Source organism: Sander lucioperca, chromosome 14, assembly GCF_008315115.2.
Source record: "Sander lucioperca isolate FBNREF2018 chromosome 14, SLUC_FBN_1.2, whole genome shotgun sequence".
Classification (NCBI taxonomy): domain Eukaryota; kingdom Metazoa; phylum Chordata; class Actinopteri; order Perciformes; family Percidae; genus Sander; species Sander lucioperca.
The window spans coordinates 5618753-5637397 of record NC_050186.1 but is presented as its reverse complement, the minus strand read 5'-3'; the positions used below and the strand labels follow the sequence as shown (position 1 = coordinate 5637397).

Below are 18645 nucleotides of genomic sequence, written 5' to 3'. Positions count from 1 at the left end.
TGGGAGGATCAATACTGGATCAATACTCTGGATAATTTGACAAGTGCTTTCAACTCGATGTGCCCCAACCTTTGCTTTGTATCTTGATTACTGATTAAGAGGATGTCCCCAGGACCTGACCTCTAGCGGAAGGATTCAACAGCCACTTGGACTTGGACGACAAACTCAAGCACTTGGAAGCCTAGCAATTGCCCTATTATCTCCTCATCTCTCGCTCCCCGCGATTTCTGTATATCCACTCGTCTAGTTCTCCCTGAGCATAACAGCAAGGGAAATACCTTCTGCATTTTAAATTAAGATCTTTCTGTTTTTAGGTCAGTAATTGGGCACTAACGAGGCACATTGGGTGCACTGCTTTCTGCTTCACTGGTGACTTTCGAGTCATAAAATGGGACCAACCTGTGTGCCTCGTGGACTGTTAATCTGGCATGCAGCGGCCAGGTGAAGACATGGATCAAAGAAGAAAGAACATTGGCTCAGAAGAACATTCTGAGAGAATAAAACAAGGACCACCATGTGGCCAAAACATATTGGCTGAGGCACTTTCTATTAAATTATATTGAACTGTCACTAGTTGCCCAATCTCAGGATATTCAAGCTTGGATGAAGCATTATGGGATCAATATTGCTCTGTGATACTCAACAATGTGTCTTAATTAGCTTTTTCACAAACTAAAGACCAAAGTTAAACCTATAGGGCATTAATACTTTATATTAATGAACGTCGTTACATTCAAGCCATTGCCAAATCAGTTGATACAAAGCTAATTACACCTATCAGCACCTATCACAAAATGGTGTAGTCCGGCGACTTTAGCGCGCAGACGCTCGAGTGATGCGTTTTACCTCAAATAATGATAATCACCTCATCATGGCACTGTGACCTTTACATGTTTCCATAACAAGAGACGTGTTGCCTCATGTCGCAATGTGTTATTAGGCCTAATGTCGCAGCTTAGCAGCAAAGAATTGCAGTACTGCTTTGACCTATATCTACCAGGTCAGACAGAATCGCCCTGCTTGCCATAAATATCACCCTGCCTCTGGCAAAAATGACCTGCCTACTTGCCATCTTTCCAGTTATCCATTTTCTCATTCTCTGATGTCCTTACACCAGGGACTTCTGGCTGTTCCACGGTCAAGGCTGAAAACTTAAGGTGACTAAGCTTTTGCTGTCGTTTCTTGACAGTCTCCCTCAATGCCTCAGAGAAGCTAAATCATTGCATATTTTTAAAAGACGTCTCTTCTATCTATTCTTATTATTTTCTTCCTGCTGTATACCACATTTTTGAAAAGAGCTATAAATAAAAAGTCTACTTAACGCTCAGAGACCTAAAGGATTTTTGACAACCTCTGGTCAGTCTGGTTTTATTTTCTAAAAAAGCTTGTAAAAAAACATCAACCCTATTGTCCACAGTCAATCTATGAACACCATTTTTTTTTTTTTCAGGAAAAACTGGGCTATTAGAATATTTGTGCTGCAGTGAGGTCACTTGAATGTTAAAAAAGGTTGTAGGACCATAACGACAAATTAATTAAAACGGAACATGAATCTCACAGATATGTATTGATATCACACACACAGCAATAAAAGCTAAGCCAATCTCCTGTCTAAAACAGTTCTCATATATTAGGAGTCAAACAGTGAAAAAATAAACATAACTTATACTAGGGCTGCAGCTATCGATTATTTTAGTAATCGAGTATTCTATCGATTATTCCATCGATTAATCGAGTAATCGGATAAGAAATACTTTTGTTTTACTGAAGAGCAATAATATACAAGTTTGGTTTAATTTTTGGAAAAAGCTACATTTTTTATTGCTTGCATTGCTTACAATATAATCTCTCAAAAAACTAAACATATTAAGTGCATTTAAGTGCCATATAAACATTTTTGTGAAATGCAACAACAACCTCAAACTAAGGCATACATTAAAAACATACATAAACATTACCTTAAGTTGTGCAACTTAACTTTCAGAACTACAAGTTTCAACCTGAGACTGATCTGTATATAGGCCTATAAGTATATATAAGTTATACTTAACCTATTTTCATTTATATATTTGATTACAATGTCACACAGCTCTGTTACACTTATGCTAGTAGATCGTTGATCAGAGAGAGAGTGAGAGAAAATGGTGCGAAACAATCAGCTGTTTTTCCAAAGGGATAGTCAACAAGTCGGCTCTTTAGATAAAATTGTGGTCACCACTACGTATTTTCTTGTCTTTGTTTTTGGTAGTTGTTGTGTTTGGTGTAGTTTCATCGTCCATACGAATCTGTGATTTACTTTTGTCGGGTCCGCTTTGTGGAATGGATGATTAAGTTAGACTCAATGTTTATGGTTGAATTGCTGAAGCATTGATGTTGTGCTATTATTGTGGTAAGCTAGTTTGATTTTGCAGTAGACACACTGTACAGAGTTTTCATTTTAATTACGTTTGAACTGATTCCAAACTTTGGACACTTTCTGTCGTTTTCTCCAGCCTGTCTCTTCTCTTAGCCCCTCACTATTTAAGCTCTCTTTCTTCATTTTGTAATCTGCGCCACGAGTTTTCATGGCATGTGTCGCCAGCAGCGTCAGCCCGGTGTGCGACAGTAATAATCATCCGTGCGGAAACACCGTGAGCGATACAATGTTGGTAACATTGATTAAACAAAGCTTCGAGGCAAATCATTTTGCAATCGAGGATTTTTAGTAAACGAATTATTCGAGTTACCCAAGGAATCGTTTCAGCCCTAACTTATACAGTGGACAAAATATCTACATTTTTTCAACGCTTTTGCCCTCATGACATTCACTTATGCCAATACTGAAAATAATAATGTCATATTTATTGATATCACACACAACAGCAACTCTACACAAACATATGTGTTGTCTAAAACAGTTCTCCTAGTGTATATATTTGGAGTCATCCAGTGCAAAAATAAACATAATGAACATTATAACTCATATAAAGGACAAACTATTGACATTTCTTCAAAAAAGGCCTAAATGTATGCCAAAACTCAAAACAGTTATGCTATTCTTCTCTGTAGAATGGTTTCGAACGGTAATAGACGATATTTGGTCACATCACCTATTCTGACTTTGAGTGATCTCTCCTCACAATAAACTATCTTTGTTCTCCCTCGGATGCCCATATAAGGCGTAATGTGTGACGGACCTGTCTTCCATTGGTTTACAGGACAAAAACAAGTAGCTCCCAAAGCATCATGGGAAACAAAGATGGATGGTTAGCTTCAGAGCTAGCGGCAATCGGCGAAGATAAACGGCCGAAAAATCATAAATTATGGCCATAAAGTGTATCAATCTTGGATGTAACAGTATGGATTAATTGCACAAAGACCTCCAAAAACTCTGGACTTCCAGGCTGGATACAAAACCTTCCGTAAGGGCTACGAAGACACCAAAGACATCAGCAGAACGGGGCAACTGTTAGCTTTCAGCTCCAAAAGACGTTATGTTTCTACTAGTTATTATTATAAAGTTATTAAGTTATGAATCAGAGGTGCTGTTTTGGGTCGTATACGACCCGCTCGGTGAAACAGGGTTAAACTCTCTAGAGGGTTCCATTTGTGTGACCATTCAAATGTTCTGGTGTGATGGTCTGCAGCTCTGAGAAATTATAGTAACTTGACAGGTATTTCATCAAATCCAACATGTGTTTTTTTTAATGTGATTGCCTATGTAGAAATTCATCCTCCTTGTTCCAATGACCAAATATTTTATGCATAATATAGTGTCTTTTAAAAGAAAAAAACTGTCTTCCTTCATTTCTGATTTATTTAATGAAGGTGCTCAAAGAGGCTGTACTGAAAATACAGCAGGCTGGGATTCACATGGCTCTCACAGACCGTTCCCCAATATGTAAAATATCTAAATTTTTTCACAGCCACATGCACTAACATGCATGCGAACAAAATAAAACAAAGAACAGAGATGCTTGGATTGCAACACACAGAGGAAGTGTGACTTTATTCTCTGTTCAGGACGCCATTACTACAATACATCTTTACTTAGCAAATATTTGTTTGCTGCTATTTTTACAAACTTTGTTTCTCTAGGTTTAGATTGCTTTGTAGGCACATATTGTATATTGTTATTTTCTCAGTTATGCTCCCAAATCCAGAATTGCTAATTCTCTCATCATCATTTTAGTCATAGGTCTATTGAATTCAGTGCTTTTTGTGGTTCTTGTAGCCAGTTTAGTTGTTGAGGCAAGATCAGATTACTTTTTCTGTCCAGCCATTTATCGTTTTAATGTGGCACTATCAATAATAAACAGAGTATCAGCAAATTAGACTGCGCTGATTGATCTAAAAGATCCAAAAGCTGACACATCATTATAAAGATGCTGTGTAATAAACCGTTACCCCTTCATTCAACTTGCAATATATCCTGTGTTCACAAAAATTCCTTTCATATTTGGTAAATCATATTTTGAAACCCTCCTGTCCTATTACCTTAAAAGGATGTTTCATTTGGATTATCATCAGTCTGTCTGAACTGTCTAATTTTGCAATTATTAAAACACATTTCTTCTTCTTATCACACTCATATGCACCTCCTCTTCACCTATTGTCTCATTTGTATTCCGTTTTTTCTTTCTTGCTGCCTATTTTTCTCTCTTTCATTTAATCTTACTTCAGTCTTTCTCTGTAATTGTATGCCTCTGTATGGCCTATCTGATGTGTTTGCGCTCTCAATTCAATTTCTTCATTGAAACCAATTCAATTCTCTCTTTGTTATTCTCCTATCTCTTCTGGACCTTCATGTAGTTGATCACAATCCCCCCTCCCTCCTCTGTGTAATCGGCTTTGTCTCAGTGTCATTTTGATAAATGTTTAGCTGTCTGATTAAATAATAAAACAGCTTTCTGTTTAATGCCTCCCATCTTTATTTAAATTCTAAGTGTATTCATATGTTTAGGAGAACAAGAGGAGGTAATAGGAGAAGTTGAGGGTGGGGTTAGGGGTGTTGAAATAGGCGGGGAACTCATCAAAGTCATATAGAACTACTGATGAGAGCGTAGCTTTATATTCCCTCTAAGGAGCGTTCTGACATTCTGCCACTGTTTGATCATTAGCTGATAAACTTACCAAGTAACACGGATCACAAACTTCCTCAAAATAAAGGGGTTAAGTTGTTAGGCCTTAAGAGGTGTGACAAAAATGAGTCAGGTATACGTCAAGCATGTTTCAACTGGTAACTCCCACACAATTCTGAGGAGAGATACAATCAGACAAAATAACTGAATATATCTACAATATGTGGGTGTAGAATTGTTCTGTTGTTCTAATTGTTCACTATAATCACAACAGGCAAGGCTAATGGAGACAACACAAGTCATGGTTAAAGGATAATCAGGACACCAAACTGTCTGAGAAGTGATGTGTGGAAGCATTTGCGAATCAACACCCTAGATGGACAAATTGTGGAGAAAGGTAAGGCTTCCTTTTAGAAATGCAACTGCCTAAAGTCACCTGTTAGCTTGTCACTCAAGTGATGCAGTGGAGGCACGACCAAAAACCCATCAATTCTACAACATAGAACAACAACAAACTTAAGACACTTTAAAAAGTTACTCACTCAGAACAAGTTGTAGTTCAGTTTATATAGAAATGTATATTTGACTTAGAAACCAGGAATCTCTGAATTAGTAATACCTATAAAAAAAAATCCAAATGAAGTGTGAAAATCAAGGCAATGACAGATATGCAATTTTACCACTGAAATTCAAAAAATAATATCCAAAATATGAATTAGTATGGGGAAAATATGTGAACGTCTAATAGCATACCTTGCAATCACAAGCTCTTTAATTTAATGGATAAATTGAAGTGACATTTGAATATAGCATGGATTGATATGGTCCCCTGGGAAATCATTAACTCTTACACAATCACCAGGGAGGAGGGGATGACCCTTACATGATGATAACACTGGCAAACATTAACCAGTTCCCAGCATGTAATGTGTTGCCTTAAATCAAGATCATTTAATTATGGGGATTCTGGATCCTGGACATGAACAGCTATCTCCTAAAGTGAGGAAAATGAGAAAGGGCCAAATCCTGCGATTAAGGTTTTCGACCCAAAGGACTTTGTGTGGTGAATAATTTATTCACATTTTCAGAGTAAGGCTTTTAGGTGATTTGGTTTTATTTCAGAAAGAAAACCATTTCCATGTGTTCAGAGAAGACTATTTTTGTTGTGTTCCCATATGCTCAGGTAAAAGCAACGCCTCCCATTCCATCATAACTAGGGCTGTCAATCAATTAAAAAAAATAATCTAATTAATTACATACTCTGTGATTAATTAATCGCATACATAATTTTTGTCCGGTGCCTTAACCGATACTTTTTAAGAAAGTAAAAAAAAAGAAAGAAAAAAAAAAAAGAAGGGCACTAAACAACAGTCGGCAACATTAAAGAACAGCTTGTTTATTGCTAGGCCATAATTGTTTATTGCTATGGTCAAAATTAAATGATTTAATAATAATGTAATAACTATAACAATAATTTATTTCACTAGTAAATTGCTGTTGAATGAGAAAAACAACCACCAGATAGGAAAAGGGCATTTAACAACAACTTTGAATGCACCACGAGACTGTAGGTTACCAGTTTCATTGAACGCACCGTCTGTGTTTTACTGACAACGGCAGCTGCAGACTGTTACATCCCGGTGTTGAATCCTCTACTGTAAAATACAGTCACACTTTACACCGTTTAGCGTTAGCTGTCAGCATTGTGTCAGCATCATGTTTAATCCAGCTACTAGCTAGCGGTAGGCTAACGTTAGCTGCTGTTGAGTATAGTGTTAACTAGCATCACGTGCAGCGATGTTTCTGTTGCCTGTAACGTCTGTTTCAGAACATCCGAGAGAAGCACAGACATATCAGTGGCACCGAAGTGAGGCGCCGAAATCCACGTTGCTATTCGGTCCGGTAGATACAGGTCGTGAAGGCACCTGTGCCGTATTAGCACCGGATTTCGGTACCCAACCGTATTCAGGAAGATTTTTATAAATAAATGTTCCAATTAATGATCCAGGCACCACATTCTCGTCTCCCTCCTTCATTTTACAGTCAAATGGTGGCTAGAACGGCTCTGGGTCAAAGTTCAATATGGAATGGATTAATCTGCGGGTTTTTTTTAACGCGTTTTTCTCAGATTAATTAATCGAAATGAACGCGTTATTTTGACAGCCCTAATCATAACACAAAATATTGCAACTAGTCAAACCAGTGCTTGTTTCTTATGCAAGTATAGGATCTATACAGGCATGGTATTCTGCAGACAAAACTAAATTCTAATCTGCAGTGAAAAAGTATGTAGATGAGAAAGTAGAAAAAATAGTGGCTGATAACTGATTGCTGTGAGATAGATTATTTCATCTCCTTCTCATTTAGTCTCTCAAAACTTGAGGTACCTTAAACCACAGGGGATTACTACTTCTAAGAGTAATGCCCAAGGTTGCACCACGTTTTCATCTTTTTCTGGAGGGCCAGATGTGGCACTTGAAGTTTCTTTGATATGCTCTACTCAGGGTACCAGAAAGTGAAACTCAAGGTCACACAAAGGAATTGGTGATTAGAATTCCAGCAGGTTAAAAAAAAGCTTCTTTAAATCCGAAGCTTTTTGATATATACCACCATGCATCCATTTATTGTGCTGCTCTGGACTTCTCCATACTAATTGAAGTTAAGAAGTAATGCCTTCTTTGAGAGTTGGCTGTCATCTCTTAAATATGTACTTTTTATCGCAATGTTCAGTGATGCCAAGTATGCTATGATGCTCGATAGACCAGAGGAATCAACACAGCACAACAAGCACACGTCAAATTCATACAGCAAAACACTGCTGTCAGTTTCATTGTTATTTCACATCTGTTATTTTGAGAAAAGCCAAATACCACACAAGGTACATCTATAAATAATGTGGGGAAAAAATACATTTTAGTTGAGGGCTGTTTACTTGATTTTTGCTAAATTCTTTTGATGAAGCTTTCAGTCTACACCAACCATATTTGTTTGCCTCTCACTGCTGGCATCAAAGCAACAACCCTTATCACCATGTCATACACTTACTGCCATTATCCATTCACATAAGTGACAGCTTGCCATTTTGATTCCATAATAATAGGAAGAGAACAAACTAACTTCTTCATAGTGTCACAACTTTTACCCAATATGCTGTTTCACTGTGTAGCATACTGACCAGCAGCTATGAAAAGTGTATAAGTATAAAGTAAATGAAGTATACTTTCGGTTCACACAGTTTTTAAACTATATATATTTTTTGAAGCCACAGTTCATATACAATGTATGTTCTTCTCCAAATTGTTTACATTGTGTTACAGTCCAGACGATCACTATTTGAAAAAAGGAACATTCGGAAAGTTGTAATGGAAACATGATGGCAGAACTGTTGAGGTTGTGTGGAGGACTACATTTTCTTTGATTCAGCTGCTGTTAAATCGGTAAAATGTGCCACATACAAACGTGTGATACTACTGACTGGACTGCTTGATTTCATTGTGTAAAAATACAGACAATGTGTCATTTTCAGAGTTCTAGTGATAAACAGACTTTACTGCCATTATCAAGTGGCAGTAACCAACTTCAGAAATTTTAAAATCCTATACATTTTTTTTGGCCACTTGGGGGTAGCGGAAACAAGCTGTAAACACAAAAGTGACATATCAGCTTTTTAAGTTGATACAGCTAACGTGTTAGCAAACAGTTCCCTATTTATGCGTCCAACAGTTACACCACAACATTTGCATTAATTTGGAGTCAAGTTTTTTGCCACCTGATAAATGTAAGTCTATCTAGTAATGTTATATTCACTCTTCTTTTAGACTCCACCACCTCATGAGGGAAATATCTCACTCTCTAGCTGCCCTTTGGTGTTGAGAAAGTAGCATACTGGGCTAGAACAAATTCAGGAAGTCAAATATAATTTGAATAGTAAAAGAAAAATCAATACTAATCGAATGCTGACATTATTTTTCAAATGTGTACTTTTTATAAATGTGTTGGCTAATGTTACATACCTTCCCACATGTGAAAACAAAATGCTTTTGTCACGTCACTTCTAATGAACCATAAGTTAGCAGGAGTGCGCAACACAAGGCATTGTGAAATCTTGAGCTGAAAGGTGCTGAAATGCTCCGCGGAGTTCTGGAACTGCAGTTGGGTGATAATTCTCTGTGGGTTCGTCACTACAATCGACCGCTTTTATATATATGTGATCCATTGTGAATATCAAAAAAATATTGATTATGGCTGCTTTACGTAATGCTGAAATGTACTTGAAGTATCTTTTATGAGGCACAAATTACAGTAAAATACAATATCAAATCAAGGTTATATGTTTTTGCCAATATCATAGAAAAACATTCCGTTCCCAACCCAAGGAAAACGCTCCAAGAAACCTCTGAAGTCTTTTATCAAAAAAACAACAGCAACAATTTATATAAGTTTTAACAAATTTAATGTTGTAACACTCTAGAGGGTTATGCAGCACTGAGAAGAGACACTTTTTTTAATTAAATATTCCTGAGGCAAACACCCTGTTCATACTCTGTGACTTGGGTGGTTGTGGTAATATATATTGTACAATACAAGCACAAACACTAGGGACATGTCAGAAACCTTAAAGTCAAAACATAACGTAAATTGCATGATGACAACAGAAAAGACATTCTGCTTGTCCCAACAGCTATGATGCATATACTGAGTGAAATATTTTCACACATATTTTTATGGTAGCATCATTCAAAATATTTTTTTCTTATTGTCTGGTGCATCACTTTTAGACAGTCCATATTATTTTAAAAGTTGTACACATAAATTGCAAATACAGCTGTCTGTCATTCTATCTATCAGACCTCTTGTCCTTCTGTCTGGTGCCTCTCTGTGTGTCTGCCACTCTCTTCTGTGTGCCTGTGTCCGTCTGTCTGTATGACACAGTCTGTCAGCTGGCCAGCGCCTTAATGGCGGCCCCTGTCACATCAGTCTTGGTTTAAGTTATTGGTCCCTCTCCGTCTGTCAACTGGTTGTTGTCATATGCAACTGCCTTCTGGGAATCTTGACCATTTTCCTGACCTGTCTTTGAATAGCTCGCACTGCTACACTTTCTCCTGAGGACAGCCATGACATCTGATGGTGATGTTCCTGAAAATTGTGTTATTGCAGTGCCAGGAATGGTGAAAAAAAAAGAGCAGAATGGATAGAAACATTGCCTCATAGGTAAATGGTGTCTCATTAAAGAGTAAATAAATAAATAAAGTAACTCATGGTTGCTACTGGTCTGAGAGGTTTAAATAATGAATTTAGTCGGTGTCAAGACTGACCTCTTTTATCCTTGTTCTGTGATATTTTCATCATTATAATTAGTGGAAGCAAACCAATATACACCTGTTAAAAAACTGTATGTTTTGTTTGCCTGTCTTACAGTCATTATGCATACTTTAACCAGCAGACATCTAAATGCCAATACTAGAATAGTTTTAATTTGATTATGGCAATAAAGGCAGAGAATAGATTATGTGATTCTTACAGCATATATCATCCACAACAGCTTGCATGTATGAAGGTCTGTCCTTTCAGCTGATTAACTCTCTTTCCAGCCATCTGAAGTCAGCAGGTAAGCTCCATCTGCAGCCTCTAATTTCAGTGCCGCACATATCGCATGCTAGTTCCACAGTGGTCACCTTAATTAAATCTTTAAAAACCACTAGGTTGTCACAAAATAACCGCATAAAAATGTCTCCATTCTTATGAACATCACACCGATTGGTTCAGATTCATTATTCTGTGCAGCGTCCCATGCAATGAAATCAACAGGAGTGTTGAAGATCCTTAGGACACACACACAGTTTACACTTTTCAGTGCAAATGTTATAACTAAAACAATTTTAAGTTCTCTCTCATTGCTACATACACTAATTCAACTCCCTCAAGACTTATTGTTCCACTAATTCTCCTGGAGTTTTTTAACAGAACACATGGTATTTTGGTTTTAAGTGTCTCCCACTTAGTTCCAGCAGGGCAGGTAAAAGTATTGGATGAAGAATTGCATTTTTATAGACTTAAAGGGAAGACTTGTGGCTGTGATCAAAAACGTGTGTCCTACAATGTGTAGGAGCAAAAGTATGGCTGTTCATAACTAGGGATTGTTGGGAATAGGTATGGGTACAGATTCAATTATTGGCAAATTATCAAAGATGTTTTATCAATATTAATAAAGTTATGAATATGTGTATTCATAACTTTACCAAATTAAACAATCAAAACGGGGCACCACCCTGGAAGCAGGGGTCAAATAATTGAGCTGTGAAATAGTCTCATTGGTGGGGTTCCCTTTAAAATACAGATCTGAATTAATTTGATAAATTTATCTGGTATCTTTGAAGGAACAAAAGAAGGGTGAATCCAAGCACAGACCTGTTTAACCAGCTTGTTATTACAATAGATACACAAATAATCACAACAACTGCTATTTAAAGTATAGTAGAACTTATTTAACTTCCAAATTATCAATGGCCAATCAACAATTCTTCAATCATCAAAACCTATGAGATTATTCTCTCGCTGACCAGTAACTAAACTCCTCCGCAGTGGGAGAAGCAATGTAGCATTTTCAGTTCACACAAGCTACATATTCAACTAGAGGTCGACCGATTTATCGGCCGGCCGATTAATCGGCCGATTTTTGGCATTTTTTTTTTTACATAATCGGCATCGGCCAATATCCCAGTATATCAAGCCGATTAATAGGCAGGCGCATCTGCGGGCAGCCTAGTGTTAAAAACATGAATAGGCGACATTTTTTACAGCGTACCCAGACCAGCTGCCTCCAGCCCCTCCCCTTGTGAAGTCTTGCTGTGTGTCTCGCGCAGCCACTTCAGGCTCAGACGCTACCGTTAGTAGTAGCATGTTGCTGGTGTTCTTGCCTTGGGATTAACTGTACTAATAAAACCGTACAAAACACCGTGGCCACACCACTGTGGAAGCTCCCCGAATGTCATTTATCAGAGTCTGGTTGTTACCCCTGTCCGTGGCAGTCTCATCCACTCCTATAACGGAGCTAACTGGAGCTAGCTAACCGCTAACGGAGCTAACCGCTAACGGAGCTAATCGTTGCTAACAGAGCCTTCAGTTCTCCGTTCCTGTAGGCTATCCATTAACTGCATCTATGGACTTGAGCACGAATAAAACCCTTAATTTTATTAAATTGGCTGGACGAGTTTTAAATTACAACTAAGAGTTGTTTGAATGACAAAAATCTGCTCAGATAAGATCTAATGAGTGCAAGAGGACATGTAACAGTAGGGTCCCCAAAACACAGATAAAACACTTCAACAAATGAACAATGATCTAACAAACAAGGTGAAGAAGAACTGACTTTAGATAGCCCTAGTCTTATGTGATTCAACAGGAGTTAGGAGGTAATATTGTTGAGATTAATAATGTCACTTTCTGTGAAGCTTGCAGATTTGTATTCTCAGAAGTTTAATAAATGCTAAGTGCACTAAACTATTTTTTTTCATTTAAAAGTTTATTTGACAAAGTTTATTTTCTTCTTACCTGTTTCTATTAATATATTTTTCATACATTATTTATACAATATACAGTATGTTTTTATATTATACATTTCAATAAATGTTTTTGTTGAGAAATTCTGTGTATATTAGTATTACATTTTATCTTTCAAATAGAGGTTTAAAAACAAGCACATATCGGCCAAATATCGGCCAAAATAAATCGACAGCATTAATCGGCCATCGGCTGACCCTGATTTCTAAAGATCGGCATCGGCATCGGCCAGAGAAAACCCATATCGGTAGACCTCTATATTCAACACAACATATCAACAAGTACCCTGATCAAAGATACATCCACAGAAAACTTGGACGCGGCGGTCTGATCATCAGATTAATAATCACGACGTGCATCAGTAGCCTAGCACTTATTATTAATCAACACAATGGCAAAACAATGGCAACATTAGCCTTCACTCATTAATAAAACATACTATGTTCTAAATCTCTGCCCAGAACACTAAGCCTAACTGCATGTTGCCCGTTCGGTTTTGTCCATCGGTTCCCAAGGTAAAACCGTGTCCGGTTCTGCTCATCAGCGGAACATGGAGGAAAGCTTTCCCTCCCAAAAGCAGCAGGAGAGAAGAGCTAGTCGACTCGACGAGAGAAAAAGAAAAGCAGCGTCCACTGTTATCCGATTCTCTGGTAGAGAAACGTTTTCTCTTCTGCAGTTTTGAAAACACGAGGTGCGTGTTTTACAGGATCCAAAATGCTTCCAAAGCACCAACTCCACTTTTGTCCAGAAAATGAAGCAATTTACCAAACGTCTACGCATCACCTGTAGCGACCGAAGTCACCGGGACAAGACGTGTTTTTGGGTGCTCAGGCTATTTATAGCTCAGGTCCCCTGACCACGCCCCCTGGCGCGTTCAGGTTTCTCCAGCCAATGGGAAGACTCAGAGTTCTTGAAGGTGCAAACTTTCAGCCATTTTGTGAGTGACATGTAAATGTGATTTTGGGCTGCTACAGTAAAATGGAGAATTCACCCCTTTGTTGGAGAAGCCCATGTGCTTTCCTTTGTTCCAGAGGGGGCTCAGGGCTTGGAATTTTACGTGTAGGCCCAGATCTCTTTGTCTGTGGCTCCATGTGTTCATTTGTCACTCATAGATCAGTTTAAACGTATTTAAAACTTACTGCTGTGGTCCCAACAGGATGTCACGATACCAAAAATCTAGTAGTCTGTACAGATAACACCAAAAGTACACAATACCAAAGTTGATTCCGTGGGGTGTAAAAAAAAAAAAGAAGAAAAAAAAGTAATCGATTACAATACCATACCACATTTCATCATTCTTGATATCCAATTTGATACCACCATCACATTTTCAGTATTGGTTCTTTTTTCTCTCAATTTTCTGTTACTGTTTTGGTGTTCTGGACCCACAGCCTGCTGCTTTGAAGCCTGGCATCACCACACAGCCAGCGTACGGTACCGTATTCCAGTTCACCTGGACCTCCCAGACAGCAAGCACGTTTAGTTATGTCCGTTTCTCTCTGCCGTTGTTGTTTATCAGAACCAGGGTGGTTAAAGTTAACACTGTAAATTCAGACAGCTAGCTAGACTATCTGTCCAATCTGAGTTTTCTGTTGCACGACTAAAACAACTTTTGAACGTACACGTTCAACCAAAACAAGGCTTCCACAGGCTATTTTGCCACAGCTCCATATGGAGCTTGGCGCCGCCTAAGACGATTGCAATTGGTTTAAAGAAATGGCAATAAACCAGAGCACGTTTTTCTCCCATCCTGGAATGCTATGTGGACTCCCAAGACCCTACTCCGCTCTGCAGCATGTGGATGGTCTGGCAAAGCGAGACTAAAGTTAACTTAACTGATGTTATGGAGGACCGCTAAAACAAGTGCTAATGTTAGCTAATGTCAGCTATTGTAGCTAACAATAGGCTGTGACTGACAACAGCAGAGAGAAATAGATTTACTTTCTGTTTGGGAGCTCCAGGTGAAGTCGTGAAAGCCGTTGTTGTGGATGTAATGTTACGGTAAAGCCAGAGGATGACTGCGGTCGGGTAAAGCCGTCAGTGAGCAACGTGCACGGAGATAAAGTGCTCCGTTTTTCTGTGCCGGTCAGCTTTCTTCTTCTTCCCCAGCATTTAGTGGCAGACTAGAACACTTGTAGGTGTATACTGCTCCTGTCAGGTCCGGAAGAATTGCATCTCTCGGTACCTACAGTACTGTAGAAAAACGAGTACTGTCACGTTTTAAGAACTTTGGTACCGACTTAGTACCGAAGTACCGGTTCTCGTGACATCCCTATTCATAACTGTGTGCTTTAAACAGACAATTGCTCATCCACAGTTTTCCAGTAGTAAAATTATTGTTACATTTAGGGACATGCAAATATAATTGAATGAGACCTTAATTACTTACTGTAGGTAAAAGAAAGCTCACTAAATGTTTAGTTGGTAACTTTCATAAATAACTATGTCATATTTGCTCAAACTGCCACTATATCCTGACGATACTACATGAGACAGATAATCTGTGAAAAAAAAAAATCACGTTCCTCTGCTTCCTCCTGGTGCTCATAATGGCATAAGGAAAACAACCAATCAGAGCCGAGGAGTCTCTAATGCAGTGTCAATGACTGATCATGAAATCCAATCTAACTGTCAAACTAGGCAGCACTGATCAAATATGAATCAAGATTCTGTTACTGCATTGCCCATTGCTCGCCTCAAATGTTTTCACAAACATATTGTAGTGTACCATTTAGCTGTAAAATGAGAAATCTGTTGTATTGTTTCTCACCATCCCGTTCTTTCCTGTAACACTCTTACTCTCTTTTCACTTCTTTCATTGTCCTGACCATGACCACTTGCGCTTATTCACTTTTACTCTCCTATTTCACCTTGTGTATGGGCTGTGTTACAAAGTATATAGCCTAATGATGTTGCTGTTGAATTATGAGCATGAATTAAGCTATAAACCATGCACTTGCCAGTAAATAGAGCCTCTAAATCATCAGAAGAAATGCTAACTGCTAAGCATTCTGTTGCACTGACTTTTTATTTCATGAATGCAGTTGCTTGCCTCTCATCAATATCACATAGGCCAAGACGTGATAAGCTATGTGGAACCATAATATGAAAGGCTCTGCACTCCTCATTAAGACCTGAGAGGGAAATTGTTTTTGTCAGCCTGAGAGGAAATAACCTAAGCTCTCTACTTAATGTGCTGTAATATTTTAACAAAGTATGTGGCAATAGTTAATTTCTGGTCTTCAGCCAAAAAGATGGATGTGATGTAGCAGGATTGAAAGAAACACCATGGTGACCTTGGTCATTTAGTGTAGTGGCTAATGTAGTCTATATCCACGACGTTCCACTTCCAGGATTGTTCCATTGCCGACGGAAATTCGGCCGGATTGTACTCTTTTCGGCCAGATGTCCATTACCTTCCACTTTCTTTGTGTTGGAATTTTAAACTCTGGTGGATTTATGAGGACTATGGTTAACTGCTCCTCAGATCTCTGCAGGGTAAATCCAGACAGCTAGCTAGACTATCTGTCCAATCTGAGTTTTCTGTTGCACCACTAAAACAACTTCTGAACGTACACATGTTCCACCAGACTAGCCAGACCTTCCTCTGCAGCGCTGTTGAGGAAGGTCTGGCAATGAGAGACTAGCTGATGTTGCAGCCCCTGTGAATGCAGTTGTCCTGCTGAGCTAATTTCTATAGTTTTGGAGAGAAGATTTATAATTATGCTGCTTGTTAAATGCTATTCTGACATGTGCTAGGGATGTCACAATACCAAAACTCTAGTAGTCGGTACCGATACCACCAAAAGTACACAATACTCGCTCGATACCAAAGTCGATACCATGGTGTGTAAAAAAAAGAAAAGGAAAAAAAAGAATACATTAATTCCTTTATTTAAATATTTGAGCATTATAAAAAAACACAACAATAGTGGCAACTGCAGATGTAAAGATACCAGACATTTATGTTAAAAAAACAAAAACTAAATCCCATGTCCTCCTTTATAATGTGTATTTTGGAATAACAAGGACACTTGGGTGTGTGGGGGTTGGTGTGGGGGTTGGTACAGTGTCATGGATTTGTGGATAATCTTGTGGCTAATTAAAATAACTACAGCAGGTACAGAAACAGAAAGCAATTCAATATGTTCCATTCAATCTGTACACGTCAGGGGTTCAATGAATACCATATTGTTGTATCATAACAAAGACTACAACAAAGAACAACAGAAATTTTAAGGTCTCCATACATGATTCTTTGTCATGCAAGACTTACTGATTGGTTTACAAGTTACATTAAATATACAGTACCCACCAGTGTTGATTGAAAGCACATGAGACACTTTGTACTTACTTTGTACAAATACTGCCTAATACTGTTGGGCAGCCTTGAGTATGGGGAGGCATGTTTTATGCATTGTCTCCTGACATATTTGAAAGATTATTTATTGAAACAATTTGTAGGGAATATGCTATTGGGAACTGGCCACGACAGGCTGAGGTAACAAATCTATATGGGAAAAGATTTTATCCACTCACTCAGATATCCATTTATCAAGCTGTCTCAGAAGGAGTAAACAACAAAGCTGCACACCTCCTGAGCGGTCCTCTGTGAGGTCTGCTTGGTGCTTGCATATGACAGTGGGGGCAAACCATTATGTCCCTGCATGCTCCTTGTCACGGTGAAAGTGACAGCACCTCATGGTTTCGTTGCCATTGGCTCACTCCCATATAACCTGGTAAGGCAGCTGGTGTGAGCCAGAGCACCTTCAGCTTGGTTATTCATTCAGTTTGTTCAAGTTTGTGAATAAGTGCAATACCGGTGCACTGGACTCTTCCTGAACATTTAAATAAACCCTGTTAATGAATAGAAAAATACAAAAGTGTATGCGATACCTTTCAGAGAGAGAGAGAGAGAGAGAGAGAGAGAGAGAGAGAGAGAGAGAGAGAGAGAGAGAGAGAGAGAGAGAGTATGTGATACCTTTTTAGAGAGATTTTGTAATTTCTAATAAGATAATTTAACATAAATATGATGAATGAAAAGTATTCTAAATACCTACCTAAATAACAAAAAAAATATTATATAAAATAATGTCATAGCAATCCATTGGCAGCCTTGGTCTACCTGAAAAGCCTTTAGAGGTAAGCATAATTCCTGCCATTTGAATGTGCTGATTTTTCTATGTGCACTTCAAGGAAACAAATTCCAATTTATGAAGAACCCAAGGACAGGAGCAAATATAAAAGCAATAAAAGATATCCAGGAGATAGGTTCTATCTGCAGTCATCATACTGCAAAGCATGCATCATGCCTTTGTCCTTGAGACATTTTCCTCTCTCCACCCTCCTAACACTTACCCTATCATGTGAAAAATGTGATTAAACTGCAGCTGAAAAACTACAATTTCTTTTTCCCAGAGCCATTATTTTTAAAACTGCAGATGTAGCTGCTCTGCTATCTACACATGGATTACACCCTCTCCTCTCAGTATTGTATTTCATTCCTTGTTTTGACCATGTTTTCAGGGACCTGGGTAAAAGCCTTGGTCACGGTTTCAACAGCTCAACATTTCAAGCACACACACTTCATAATCGAACATAATCTGACATAAATGAAAGATGAATTTGGAGTATTTACATTTTTTATTAATTTCACATTGTTCTGAAACTGATATTTTGACAGGGATACAATTTTCTTACATGTAAACTACCTTTGTTATTGGCTACACAGACTTGTAACCATTGCCTTGGGAAATGACAGTAGAGAAACATCTGCTTGCAAGTAATTTAGTCTACACGCACACAAACAAGAAAAAATGTCTTTGCATTTTTTTAAATCATCATCAACAAAATCAACAATCAACAAAAGTAAGCATTTGGACAAAACTGTAACGGACGGAGCTTGGAAGTCGGAAGGAAAAAATGGAGGGAAGGCGAAGTGGATAAGGGGAAAATGGGATTAAGGCTAGAGTGAAAGGATGGAGTGAGAGAGTGATGGATGAATGGAGGGAGGAAGGATAAAACG

At 38.3% G+C, this 18645-nt stretch overlaps 1 long non-coding RNA gene across 1 annotated transcript; it reads right to left on the bottom strand.

Annotated features, from left to right (window-relative positions):
* Positions 1–3940: 3940 nt before the first annotated feature.
* Positions 3941–18229, bottom strand: LOC116054855. Its single transcript, XR_004106163.2, has 3 exons — positions 18219–18229; positions 14806–14813; positions 3941–4050 (listed from the first exon to the last, which is right to left on the bottom strand). It is a non-coding gene; the product is annotated as an uncharacterized LOC116054855 (long non-coding RNA).
* Positions 18230–18645: the final 416 nt, after the last annotated feature.